This window comes from Hyla sarda, chromosome 1, assembly GCF_029499605.1.
Source record: "Hyla sarda isolate aHylSar1 chromosome 1, aHylSar1.hap1, whole genome shotgun sequence".
Lineage (NCBI taxonomy): Eukaryota > Metazoa > Chordata > Amphibia > Anura > Hylidae > Hyla > Hyla sarda.
Genome location: NC_079189.1, coordinates 279,120,110 through 279,132,594, shown reverse-complemented (window position 1 = coordinate 279,132,594; position 12,485 = coordinate 279,120,110). Strand labels below are relative to the sequence as shown.

General features: G+C 50.1%; 4 pseudogenes; all 4 read right to left on the bottom strand.

The window, feature by feature from the left end:
* Positions 1-2,154: 2,154 nt before the first annotated feature.
* Positions 2,155-2,274, bottom strand: LOC130325936 (5S ribosomal RNA; annotated as a pseudogene).
* A 5,551-nt stretch (positions 2,275-7,825) lies between these two features.
* On the bottom strand, positions 7,826-7,945 carry LOC130327286 (5S ribosomal RNA; annotated as a pseudogene).
* Positions 7,946-9,919: 1,974 nt separating this feature from the next.
* LOC130327276 (5S ribosomal RNA) lies at positions 9,920-10,039 on the bottom strand (annotated as a pseudogene).
* Positions 10,040-11,193: 1,154 nt separating this feature from the next.
* Positions 11,194-11,313, bottom strand: LOC130352482 (5S ribosomal RNA; annotated as a pseudogene).
* Positions 11,314-12,485: the final 1,172 nt, after the last annotated feature.

Here is a 12,485-nt window from a genome sequence, read left to right as displayed (position 1 = left end):
TCCCATGCTGGTACTTACCGGGCCCTAAGCTGAGTAGTAATTTGCGATCTGACGAGAACAGGCGCGTTCAGCTTAGGATGGCCGTTGACAGCTTCACACCCTGTATATTGTGGATTTAAGCATCAATAAATTATTTTCGAAATCGGAGCGGAAGGCGTCAACGGCACCTGGGATTCCCAGCCAGTATCCCATGCTGGTACTTACCGGGCACTAAGCTGAGTAGTAATTTGCAATCTGACGAGAGCAGGCGCGTTAAGCTTAGGATGGCCGTTGACAGCTTCACACCCTGTATATTGTGGATTTAAGCATCAATAAATCTTTTCAGAATCGGAGCAGAAACAGAGCAAAATGTCAACTGCACCCGGGTTTCCCATTCAGTCTCCCATGCTGGTACTTACCAGGCCCTAAGCTGGGTAGCAATCTGCAATCTGACGAGAACAGGCGCATTCAGCTTAGGATGGCCGTAGACAGCTTCACACCCTGTATATTGTGGATTTAAGCATCAATAAATCCTTTTCGGAATCGAAGCGGAAGGCGGCAACAGAACAAAATGTCAACTGCACCCGGGATTCCCAGCCAGTCTCCCATGCTGGTACTTCCCGGGCCCTAAGCTGAGTAGCAAATTGCGATCTGACGAGAGCAAGCACGTTCAGCTTAGGATGGCCGTTGACATATTTTCACCCTATATACCCTTTATACCCTTTATACCGTGGATTTAAGCATCAATAAATCCTCTTCGAAATCGGAGCAGAAGGCTGCAACAGAGCAAAACATCAACGGCACCCGGGATTCCCAGCCAGTCTCCCATGCTGGCACTTACCGGGCCCTAAGCTGGGTAGCAGTCTGCCATCTGACAAGAGCAGGCACATTCAGCTTGGGATGGCCATTGACAACTTCACACCCTTTATACTGTGTATTTAAGCATCAATAAATCCTTTTCGGAATCGGCAACAGAGCAAAATGTCAACTGCACCCGGGATTCCCATTCAGTCTCCCATGCTGGTACTTACCAGACCCTAAGCTGGGTAGCAGTCTGCAATCTGACGAGAGCAGGCACGTTCAGCTTGGGATGGCCATTGACAGCTTCACACCCTTTATACTGTGGATTTAAGCATCAATAAATCCTTTTCGGAATCGGAGCGGAAGGCGGCAACAGAGCAAAATGTCAACTGCACCCGAGATTCCCAGCCAGTCTCTCATGCTGGTACTTACCGGGCCCTAAGATCTGTACCAGTCTGCGATCTGACGAGAACAGGCATATTCAGCTTAGGATGGCCGTAGACAGCTTCACACCCTGTATACTGTGGATTTAAGCATCAATAAATCCTTTTCGGAATTGGAGCGGAAGGCGGCAACAGAGAAAAACGTCACCGACACCTGGGATTCCCAGCCAGTCTCCCATGCTGGTACTTACCGGGCCCTAAGCTGGGTAGCAGTCTGCGATCTGACGAGAGCAGGCGCATTCAGCTTAGGATGGCCGTTGACAGCTTCACGCCCTTTATACTGTGGATTTAAGCATCAATAAATCCTTTTCGGAATCGTAACGGAAGGCGGCAACAGAGCAAAATGTCAACTGCACCCAGGATTCCCAGCCAGTCTCCCATGCTGGTACTTACCAGGCCCTAAGCTGGGTAGCAGTCTGCAATCTGCCGAGAGGAGGCACGTTCAGCTTGGTATGGCCATTGATAGCTTTACCCCCTTTATACTGTGGATTTAAGCATCAATAATTCTTTTCAGAATCGGAACGGAAGGCAGCAACAGAGCAAAATATTAACGGCACCCGGGATTCCCAGCCAGTCTCCCATGCTGGTACTTACCGGGCCCTAAGCTGGGTAGCAGTTTGCGATCTGACGAGAGCAGGCACGTTCAGCTTAGGATGGCCGTTGACAGCTTTATGCCTTGTATACAGTGGATTTAAGCATCAATAAATCCTTTTCGGAAACAGAGCAGAATGTCAACTGCACCCGGGATTCCCAGCCAGTCTCCCATGCTGGTACTTACCAGGCCTTAAGCTGGGTAGCAGTCTGCGATCTGACGAAAACAAGCATATTCAGCTTAGGATGGCCGTAGACAGCTTCACACCCTGTATACTGTGGATTTAAGCATCAATAAATCCTTTTCGGAATTGGAGCGGAGGGCGGCAACAGAGCAAAATGTCAACGACACCTGGGATTCCCTGCCAGTCTCCCATGCTGGTACTTACCGGGCCCTAAGCTGGGTAGCAGTCTGCGATCTGACGAGAGCAGGCGCGTTCAGCTTAGAATGGCCGTTGACAGCTTCACGCCCTTTATACTGTGCATTTAAGCATCAATAAATCCTTTTCGGAATCGGAACGGAAGGCGGCAACAGAGCAAAATGTCAACGGCACCCGGGATTCCCAGCCAGTGTCCCATGCCGGTACTTACCGGGCCCTAAGATCTGTACCAGTCTGCGATCTGACGAGAGCAGGCGCGTTCAGCTTAGGATGCCCGTTGACAGCTTCACGCCCTTTATACTGTGCATTTAAGCATCAATAAATCCTTTTCGGAATCGGAACGGAAGGCGGCAACAGAGCAAAATGTCAACTGCACCCGGGATTCCCAGCCAGTCTCCCATGCCGGTACTTACCAAGCCCTAAGCTGGGTATAAGTCTGCAAAGTGACGAAAGCAGGCACGTTCAGCTTAGGATGGCTGTTGACAGCTTTGCACCCTTTATACCCTTTATACCCTTTATACTGTGCATTTAAGCATCAATAAATCCTTTTCGGAATCGGAACGGAAGGCGGCAACAGAGCAAAATGTCAACGGCACCCGGGATTCCCAGCCAGTCTCCCATGCTGGTACTTACCGGGCCCTAAGCTGGGTAGCAGTCTGACGAGAGCAGGCGCATTCAGCTTAGGATGGCCATTGACAGCTTCACACCCTTTATACTGTGGATTTAAGCATCAATAAATCCTTTTCGGAATCGGAGCGGAAGGTGGCAACAGAGCAAAATGTCAACTGCACAAGGGATTCCCAGCCAGTCTGCCATGCTGGTACTTACCAGGCCCTTAGCTGGGTAGCAGTCTGCGATCTGACGGGAGCAGGCGCGTTCAGCTTAGGATGGCCATTGACAGCTTTACACCCTTTACACCCTTTACACCCTTTACACCCTTTACACCGTGGATTTAAGCATCAATAAATCTTTTCAGAATCGGAGCGGAAGGCAGCAACAGAGCAAAATGTTAACGGCACCCGGGATTCCCAGCACGGCACCCGGGATTCCCAGCCAGTCTCCCATGCTGGTACTTACCGGGCCCTAAGCTGGGTAACAGTTTGCAATCTGACAAGAGCAGGCACGTTCAGCTTAGGATGGCCGTTGACAGCTTCAAACCCTGTGTACTGTGGATTTAAGCATCAATAAATCCTTTTCGGAATCGGAGCAGAAACAAAGCAAAATGGCATCTGCACCCGGGATTCCCAATCAGTCTCCCATGCTGATACTTACCAGGCCCTAAGCTGGGTAGCAGTCTGCGATCTGACGAGAGCAGGCGCGTACAGCTTAGGATGGCCGTCGACAGCTTTACACCTTGTATACTGTGGATTTAAGCATCAATAAATATTTTTATTAATCGGAGAGGAAGGCGGCAACAGAGCAAAATGTCAATGGCACCTTGGATTGCCAGCCAGTCTCCCATGCCGGTACTTGCCAGGCAGCAGTCTGCGATCTGAGGAGAGCAGGCACGTTCAGCTTAGGATGGCCGTTGACAGCTTCACACCTTGTATACTGTGGATTTAAGCATCAATAAATCCTTTTAGGTATCGGAGCGGAAGGCAGCAACAGAGCAAAATGTCAACGGCACCCGGGATTCCCAGCCAGTCTCCCATGCCAGTATTTGCCGGGCAGCAGTCTGCGATCTGAGGAGAGCAGGCACGTTCATCATAGGATTGCCGTTGACAGCTTCACGCCTTGTATACTGTGGATTTAAGCATCAATAAATCCTTTTTGGAATCAGAGCGGAAGGCGGCAACAGAGCAAAATGTCAACTGCACCCGGGATTCCCAGCCGGTCTCCCATGCTGGTACTTACCAGACCCTAAGCTGGGTAGCAGTCTGCTATCTGACGAGAGCAGGCGCGTTAAGCTTAGGATGGCCGTTGACAGCTTCTCGCCTTGTATACTGTGGATTTAAGCATCAATAAATATTTTTATTAATCGGAGAGGAAGGCGGCAACAGAGCAAAATGTCAATGACACATTGGATTGCCAGCCAGTCTCCCATGCTGGTACTTGCCGGGCAGCAGTCTGCGATCTGAGGAGAGCAGGCACGTTAAGCTTAGGATGGCCGTTGACAGCTTCACGCCTTGTATACTGTGGATATAAGCATCAATAAATCCATTTTGGAATCAGAGCGGAAGGCGGTACCGGAGCAAAATGTCAACTGCACCCGGGATTCCCGGCCAGTCTCCCATGCCGGTTCTTACCAGGCCCTAAGCTGGGTAGCAGTCTGCAAACTGACGAGAGCAGGCATGTTCAGCTTAGGATGGCCGTTGACGGTTTCACACCCTGTATATTGTGGATTTAAGCATCAATAAATCGTTTTCAGAATCAGAGCGGAAAGCGTCAACAGAGTAAATGTCAACTGCACCCGAGATACCCAGCCAGTCTCCCATGCCGGTACTTACCAGGCCCTAAGCTGGTTAGCAGTCTGCAAACTGACGAGAGTAGGCACGTTCAGCTTAGGATGGCCGTTGACGGTTTCACACTCTGTATACTCTGGATTTAAGCAAGAATAAATCTTTTCAGAATCGGAGCGGAAGGCAGCAACAGAGCAAAACGTCAATGGCACCTTGGATTGCCAGCCAGTCTCCCATGACGGTACTTGCCAGGCAGCAGTCTGCAATCTGAGGAGAGCAGGCACGTTCAGCTTAGGATGACCGTCGACAGCTTCACACCTTGTATACTGTGGATATAAGCATCAATAAATCCTTTTCGGAATCGGAGGGGAAGGCAGCAACAGAGCAAAATGTCAATGGCACCTTGGATTGCCAGCCAGTCTCCCATGCCGGTACTTGCCAGGCAGCAGTCTGCAATCTGAGGAGAGCAGGCACGTTCAGCTTAGGATGACCGTCGACAGCTTCACACCTTGTATACTGTGGATTTAAGCATCAATAAATCCTTTTCGGAATCGGAGCAGAAGGCGGCAACAGAGCAAAATGTCAACGACACCTGGGATTCCCAGCCAGTGTCCCATGCCGGTACTTACCGGACCCTAAGATCTGTACCAGTCTGCAATCTGACGAGAGCAGGCGTGTACAGCTTAGGATGGCCGTCGACAGCTTTACACCTTGTATACTGTGGATTTAAGCATCAATAAAAAATTTTATTAATCGGAGAGGAAGGCGGCAACAGAGCAAAATGTCAATGGCACCTTGGATTGCCAGCCAGTCTCCCATGCCGGTACTTGCCAGGCAGCAGTCTGCGATCTGAGGAGAGCAGGTACGTTTAGCTTAGGATGGCTGTTGACAGCTTCACACCCTGTATATTGTGGATTTAAGCATCAATAAATCATTTTCGGAATCGGAGCGGAAGGCGTTAACAGAGCAAAACGTCAACGGCACCCGGGATTCCCAGCCAGTATCCCATGCTGGTACTTACCGGGCCCTAAGCTGAGTAGTAATTTGCGATCTGACGAGAGCAGGCGTGTTCAGCTTAGGATGGCCGTTGACAGCTTCACAACCTGTATATTGTGGATTTAAGCATCAATAAATTATTTTCAGAATCGGAGCGGAAGGCGTCAACAGAGCAAAACGTCAATGGCACCTGGGATTCCCAGCCAGTATCCCATGCTGGTACTTACCGGGCGCTAAGCTGAGTAGTAATTTGCAATTTGACGAGAGCAGGCGCGTTCAGCTTAGGATGGCCGTTGACAGCTTCACACCCTGTATATTGTGGATTTAAGCATCAATAAATCTTTTCAGAATCGGAGCAGAAACAGAGCAAAATGTCAACTGCACCCGGGTTTCCCATTCAGTCTCCCATGCTGGTACTTCCCGGGCCCTAAGCTGAGTAGCAAATTGCGATCTGACGAGAGCAAGCGCGTTCAGCTTAGGATGGCCGTTGACATTTTTTCACCCTTTATACCCTTTATACCCTTTATACCCTTTATACCCTTTATACCCTTTATACCCTTTATACCCTTTATACCCTTTATACCGTGGATTTAAGCATCAATAAATCCTCTTCGAAATCGGAGCGGAAGGCGGCAACAGAGCAAAACATCAACGGCACCCGGGATTCCCAGCCAGTCTCCCATGCTGGTACTTACCGGGCCCTAAGCTGGGTAGCAGTCTGCGATCTGACAAGAGCAGGCACATTCATCTTAGGATGGCCATTCACAGCTTCTCACCCTTTATACTGTGGATTTAAGCATCAATAAATCCTTTTCGGAATCGGAGCGGTAGGCGGCAACAGAGCAAAATGTCAACTGCACCCGGGATTCCCAGCCAGTCTCCCATGCTGGTACTTACCAGACCCAAAGCTGGGTAGCAGTCTGCCATCTTACAAGAGCAGGCACATTCAGCTTGGGATGGCCATTGACAACTTCACAGCCTTTATACTGTGTATTTAAGCATCAATAAATCCTTTTCGGAATCGGAGTGGAAGGCGGCAACAGAGCAAAATGTCAACTGCACCCGGGATTCCCATTCAGTCTCCCATGCTGGTACTTACCAGACCCTAAGCTGGGTAGCAGTCTGACGAGAGCAGGCACGTTCAGCTTGGGATGGCCATTGACAGCTTCACACCCTTTATACTGTGGATTTAAGCATCAATAAATCCTTTTCGGAATCGGAGCGGAAGGCGGCAACAGAGCAAAATGTCAAGTGCACCCGGGATTCCCAGCCAGTCTCCCATGCTGGTACTTACTGGGCCCTAAGATCTGTACCAGTCTGCGATCTGACGAGAACAGGCATATTCAGCTTAGGATGGCCGTAGACAGCTTCACACCCTGTATACTGTGGATTTAAGCATCAATAAATCCTTTTCGGAATTGGAGAGGAAGGCGGCAACAGAGCAAAATGTCAACGACACCTGGGATTCCCAGCCAGTCTCCCATGCTGGTACTTACCGGACTCTAAGCTGGGTAGCAGTCTGCGATCTGACGAGAGCAGGCGCGTTCAGCTTAGGATGGCCGTTGACAGCTTCACGCACTTTATACTGTGCATTTAAGCATCAATAAATCCTTTTTGGAATCGGAACGGAAGGCGGCAACAGAGCAAAATGTCAACTGCACCCGGGATTCCCAGCCAGTCTCCCATGCTGGTACTTACCAGGCCCTAAGCTGGGTAGCAGTCTGCAATCTGCCGAGAGCAGGCACGTTCAGCTTGGGATGGCCATTGATAGCTTTACCCCCTTTATACTGTGGATTTAAGCATCAATAAATCTTTTCAGAATCGGAATGGAAGTGAGCAACAGAGCAAAACGTTAACGGCACCCGGGATTCCCAGCCAGTCTCCCATGCTGGTACTTACCGGGCCCTAAGCTGGGTAGCAGTTTGCAATCTGACGAGAGCAGGCACGTTCAGCTTAGGATGGCTGTTGACAGCTTCATGCCTTGTATACTGTGGATTTAAGCATCAATAAATCCTTTTCGGAAACAGAGCAGAATGTCAACTTCACCCGGGATTCCCAGCCAGTCTCCCATGCTGGTACTTACCAGGCCGTAAGCTGGGTAGCAGTCTGCGATCTGACGAAAACAGGCATATTCAGCTTAGGATGGCCGAAGACAGCTTCACACCCTGTATACTGTGGATTTAAGCATCAATAAATCCTTTTCGGAATTGGAGCGGAGGGCGGCAACAGAGCAAAATGTCAACGACACCTGGGATTCCCAGCCAGTCTCCCATGCTGGTACTTACCGGGCCCTAAGCTGGGTAGCAGTCTGCGATCTGACGAGAACAGGCGCGTTCAGCTTAGGATGGCCGTTGACAGCTTCACACCCTGTATATTGTGGATTTAAGCATCAATAAATCTTTTCAGAATCGGAGCAGAAACAGAGCAAAATGTCAACTGCACCCGGGTTTCCCATTCAGTCTCCCATGCTGGTACTTCCCGGGCCCTAAGCTGAGTAGCAAATTGCGATCTGACGAGAGCAAGCGCGTTCAGCTTAGAATGGCCGTTGACATTTTTTCACCCTTTATACCCTTTATACCCTTTATACCCTTTATACCCTTTATACCCTTTATACCCTTTATACCCTTTATACCCTTTATACCCTTTATACCCTTTATACCCTTTATACCCTTTATACCGTGGATTTAAGCATCAATAAATCCTCTTCGAAATCGGAGCGGAAGGCGGCAACAGAGCAAAACATCAACGGCACCCGGGATTCCCAGCCAGTCTCCCATGCTGGTACTTACCGGGCCCTAAGCTGGGTAGCAGTCTGCGATCTGACAAGAGCAGGCACATTCATCTTAGGATGGCCATTCACAGCTTCTCACCCTTTATACTGTGGATTTAAGCATCAATAAATCCTTTTCGGAATCGGAGCGGTAGGCGGCAACAGAGCAAAATGTCAACTGCACCCGGGATTCCCAGCCAGTCTCCCATGCTGGTACTTACCAGACCCAAAGCTGGGTAGCAGTCTGCCATCTTACAAGAGCAGGCACATTCAGCTTGGGATGGCCATTGACAACTTCACAGCCTTTATACTGTGTATTTAAGCATCAATAAATCCTTTTCGGAATCGGAGTGGAAGGCGGCAACAGAGCAAAATGTCAACTGCACCCGGGATTCCCATTCAGTCTCCCATGCTGGTACTTACCAGACCCTAAGCTGGGTAGCAGTCTGACGAGAGCAGGCACGTTCAGCTTGGGATGGCCATTGACAGCTTCACACCCTTTATACTGTGGATTTAAGCATCAATAAATCCTTTTCGGAATCGGAGCGGAAGGCGGCAACAGAGCAAAATGTCAAGTGCACCCGGGATTCCCAGCCAGTCTCCCATGCTGGTACTTACTGGGCCCTAAGATCTGTACCAGTCTGCGATCTGACGAGAACAGGCATATTCAGCTTAGGATGGCCGTAGACAGCTTCACACCCTGTATACTGTGGATTTAAGCATCAATAAATCCTTTTCGGAATTGGAGAGGAAGGCGGCAACAGAGCAAAATGTCAACGACACCTGGGATTCCCAGCCAGTCTCCCATGCTGGTACTTACCGGACTCTAAGCTGGGTAGCAGTCTGCGATCTGACGAGAGCAGGCGCGTTCAGCTTAGGATGGCCGTTGACAGCTTCACGCACTTTATACTGTGCATTTAAGCATCAATAAATCCTTTTTGGAATCGGAACGGAAGGCGGCAACAGAGCAAAATGTCAACTGCACCCGGGATTCCCAGCCAGTCTCCCATGCTGGTACTTACCAGGCCCTAAGCTGGGTAGCAGTCTGCAATCTGCCGAGAGCAGGCACGTTCAGCTTGGGATGGCCATTGATAGCTTTACCCCCTTTATACTGTGGATTTAAGCATCAATAAATCTTTTCAGAATCGGAATGGAAGTGAGCAACAGAGCAAAACGTTAACGGCACCCGGGATTCCCAGCCAGTCTCCCATGCTGGTACTTACCGGGCCCTAAGCTGGGTAGCAGTTTGCAATCTGACGAGAGCAGGCACGTTCAGCTTAGGATGGCTGTTGACAGCTTCATGCCTTGTATACTGTGGATTTAAGCATCAATAAATCCTTTTCGGAAACAGAGCAGAATGTCAACTGCACCCGGGATTCCCAGCCAGTCTCCCATGCTGGTACTTACCAGGCCTTAAGCTGGGTAGCAGTCTGCGATCTGACGAAAACAGGCATATTCAGCTTAGGATGGCCGAAGACAGCTTCACACCCTGTATACTGTGGATTTAAGCATCAATAAATCCTTTTCGGAATTGGAGCGGAGGGCGGCAACAGAGCAAAATGTCAACGACACCTGGGATTCCCAGCCAGTCTCCCATGCTGGTACTTACCGGGCCCTAAGCTGGGTAGCAGTCTGCGATCTGACGAGAACAGGCGCGTTCAGCTTAGGATGGCCGTTGACAGCTTCACGCCCTTTATACTGTGCATTTAAGCATCAATAAATCCTTTTCGGAATCGGAACGGAAGGCGGCAACAGAGCAAAATGTCAATGGCACCCGGGATTCCCAGCCAGTCTCCCATGCCGGTACTTACCAAGCCCTAAGCTGGGTATAAGTCTGCAAAGTGACGAGAGCAGGCACGTTCAGCTTAGGATGGCCGTTGACAGCTTTGCACCCTTTATACCCTTTATACTGTGCATTTAAGCATCAATAAATCCTTTTCGGAATCGGAACGGAACGGAAGGCGGCAACAGAGCAAAATGTCAACGGCAGCCGGGATTCCCAGCCAGTCTCCCATGCCAGTATTTGCCGGGCAGCAGTCTGCGATCTGACGAGAGCAGGCGCGTTCAGCTTAGGATGGCCGTTGACAGCTTCTTGCCCTTTATACTGTGCATTTAAGCATCAATAAATCCTTTTTGAAATCGGAACGGAAGGCGGCAACAGAGCAAAATGTCAACTACACCCGGGATTCCCAGCCAGTCTCCCATGCTGGTACTTACCAGGCCCTAAGCTGGGTAGCAGTCTGTGATCTGACGAGAGCAAGCGCATTCAGCTTAGGATGGCGCTTCACAGCTTCACAGCTTCACAGCTTCACAGCTTCACAGCTTCACAGCTTCACAGCTTCACAGCTTCACAGCTTCACAGCTTCACACCCTTTATACAGTGGATTTAAGCATCAATAAATCCTTTTAGGTATCAGAGCGGAAGGCAGCAACAGAGCAAAATGTCAACGGCACCCGGGATTCCCAGCCAGTCTCCCATGCCAGTATTTGCCGGGCAGCAGTCTGCGATCTGACGAGAGCAGGCGCGTTCAGCTTAGGATGGCCGTTGACAGCTTCTCGCCCTTTATACTGTGCATTTAAGCATCAATAAATCCTTTTTGGAATCGGAACGGAAGGCGGCAACAGAGCAAAATGTCAACTACACCCGGGATTCCCAGCTAGTCTCCCATGCTGGTACTTACCAGGCCCTAAGCTGGGTAGCAGCCTGCGATCTGACGAGAGGAAGTGCATTCAGCTTAGGATGGCCGTTGACAGCTTCAAACCATGTATACTGTGGATTTAAGCATCAATGAATCCTTTTCGGAATCAGAGCGGAAGGCGGCAACAGAGCAAAACGTCAACGGCACCCGTGATTCCCAGACAGTCTCCTATGCCGGTACTTACCGGGCCCAAAGCGGGGTAGCAGTCTGCGATCTGACGAGAGCAGGCGCGTTCAGCTTAGGATGGCCGTTGACAGCTTCACACCCTGTATACTGTCGATTTAAGCATCATAAATACTTTTAGGAATCGGAGCGGAAAGTGGAAACAGAGCAAAATGTCAATGGCACCTTGGATTGCCAGCCAGTCTCACAGGCCGGTACTTGCCGGGCAGCAGTCTGCGATCTGACGGGAGTTGGCGCGTTCAGCTTAGGATGGCCATTGACAGCTTCACACCTTGTATACTGTGGATTTAAGCATCAATAAATCATTTTTGAAATCGGAGCGGAAGGCAGCAACAGAGCAAAGCGTCAACGGCACCCAGGATTCCCAGCCAGTCTCCCATGCTGGTACTAACCGGGCCCTAAGCTCTGTAGCAGTTTGCGATCTGACGAGAGCAGGCACGTTCAGCTTAGGATGGTCGTTGACAGCTTCTTGCCTTGTATACTGTGGATTTAAGCATCAAAAAATCCTTTTCGGAATCGGAGCAGAAACAGTGCAAAATGTCAACTGCACCCGCGATTGCCAGCCAGTCTCCCATGCTGGTACTTACCAGGCCCTAAGCTGGGTAGCAGTCTGCGATCTGACGAGAACAGACGCATTCAGCTTAGGATGGCCGTTGACAGCTTCTTGCCCTTTATACTGTGCATTTAAGCATCAATAAATCCTTTTCGGAATCGGAACGGAAGGCGGCAACAGAGCAAAATGTCAACGGCAGCCGGGATTCCCAGCCAGTGTCCCATGCTGGTACTTACCGGGCCCTAAGATCTGTACCAGTCTGCGATCTGATGAGAGCAGGCGCGTTAAGCTTAGTATGGCCATCGACAGCTTCACACCTTTTATACCCTTTATACTGTGGATTTAAGCATCAATAAATCCTTTTCGGAATCGGAACAGAAGGCGGCAACAGAGCAAATTGTCAACTGCACCCGGGATTACCAGCCATTCTCCCATGCCGGTACTTACCAGCCCCTAAGCTGGGTAGCAGTCTGCAATCTGACGAGAGCAGGCATGTTCAGCTTAGGATGGCCGTTGACAGCTTCACACCCTTTATACTGTGGATTTAAGCATCAATAAATCCTTTTCGGAATCTGAGCGGAAGACGGCAACAGAGCAAAACGTCAACGGCACTCGGGATTCCCAGCCAGTCTCCCATGCCGGTACTTACCGGGCCCTGAGCTGGGTAGCAGTCTGCGATCTGACGAGAGCA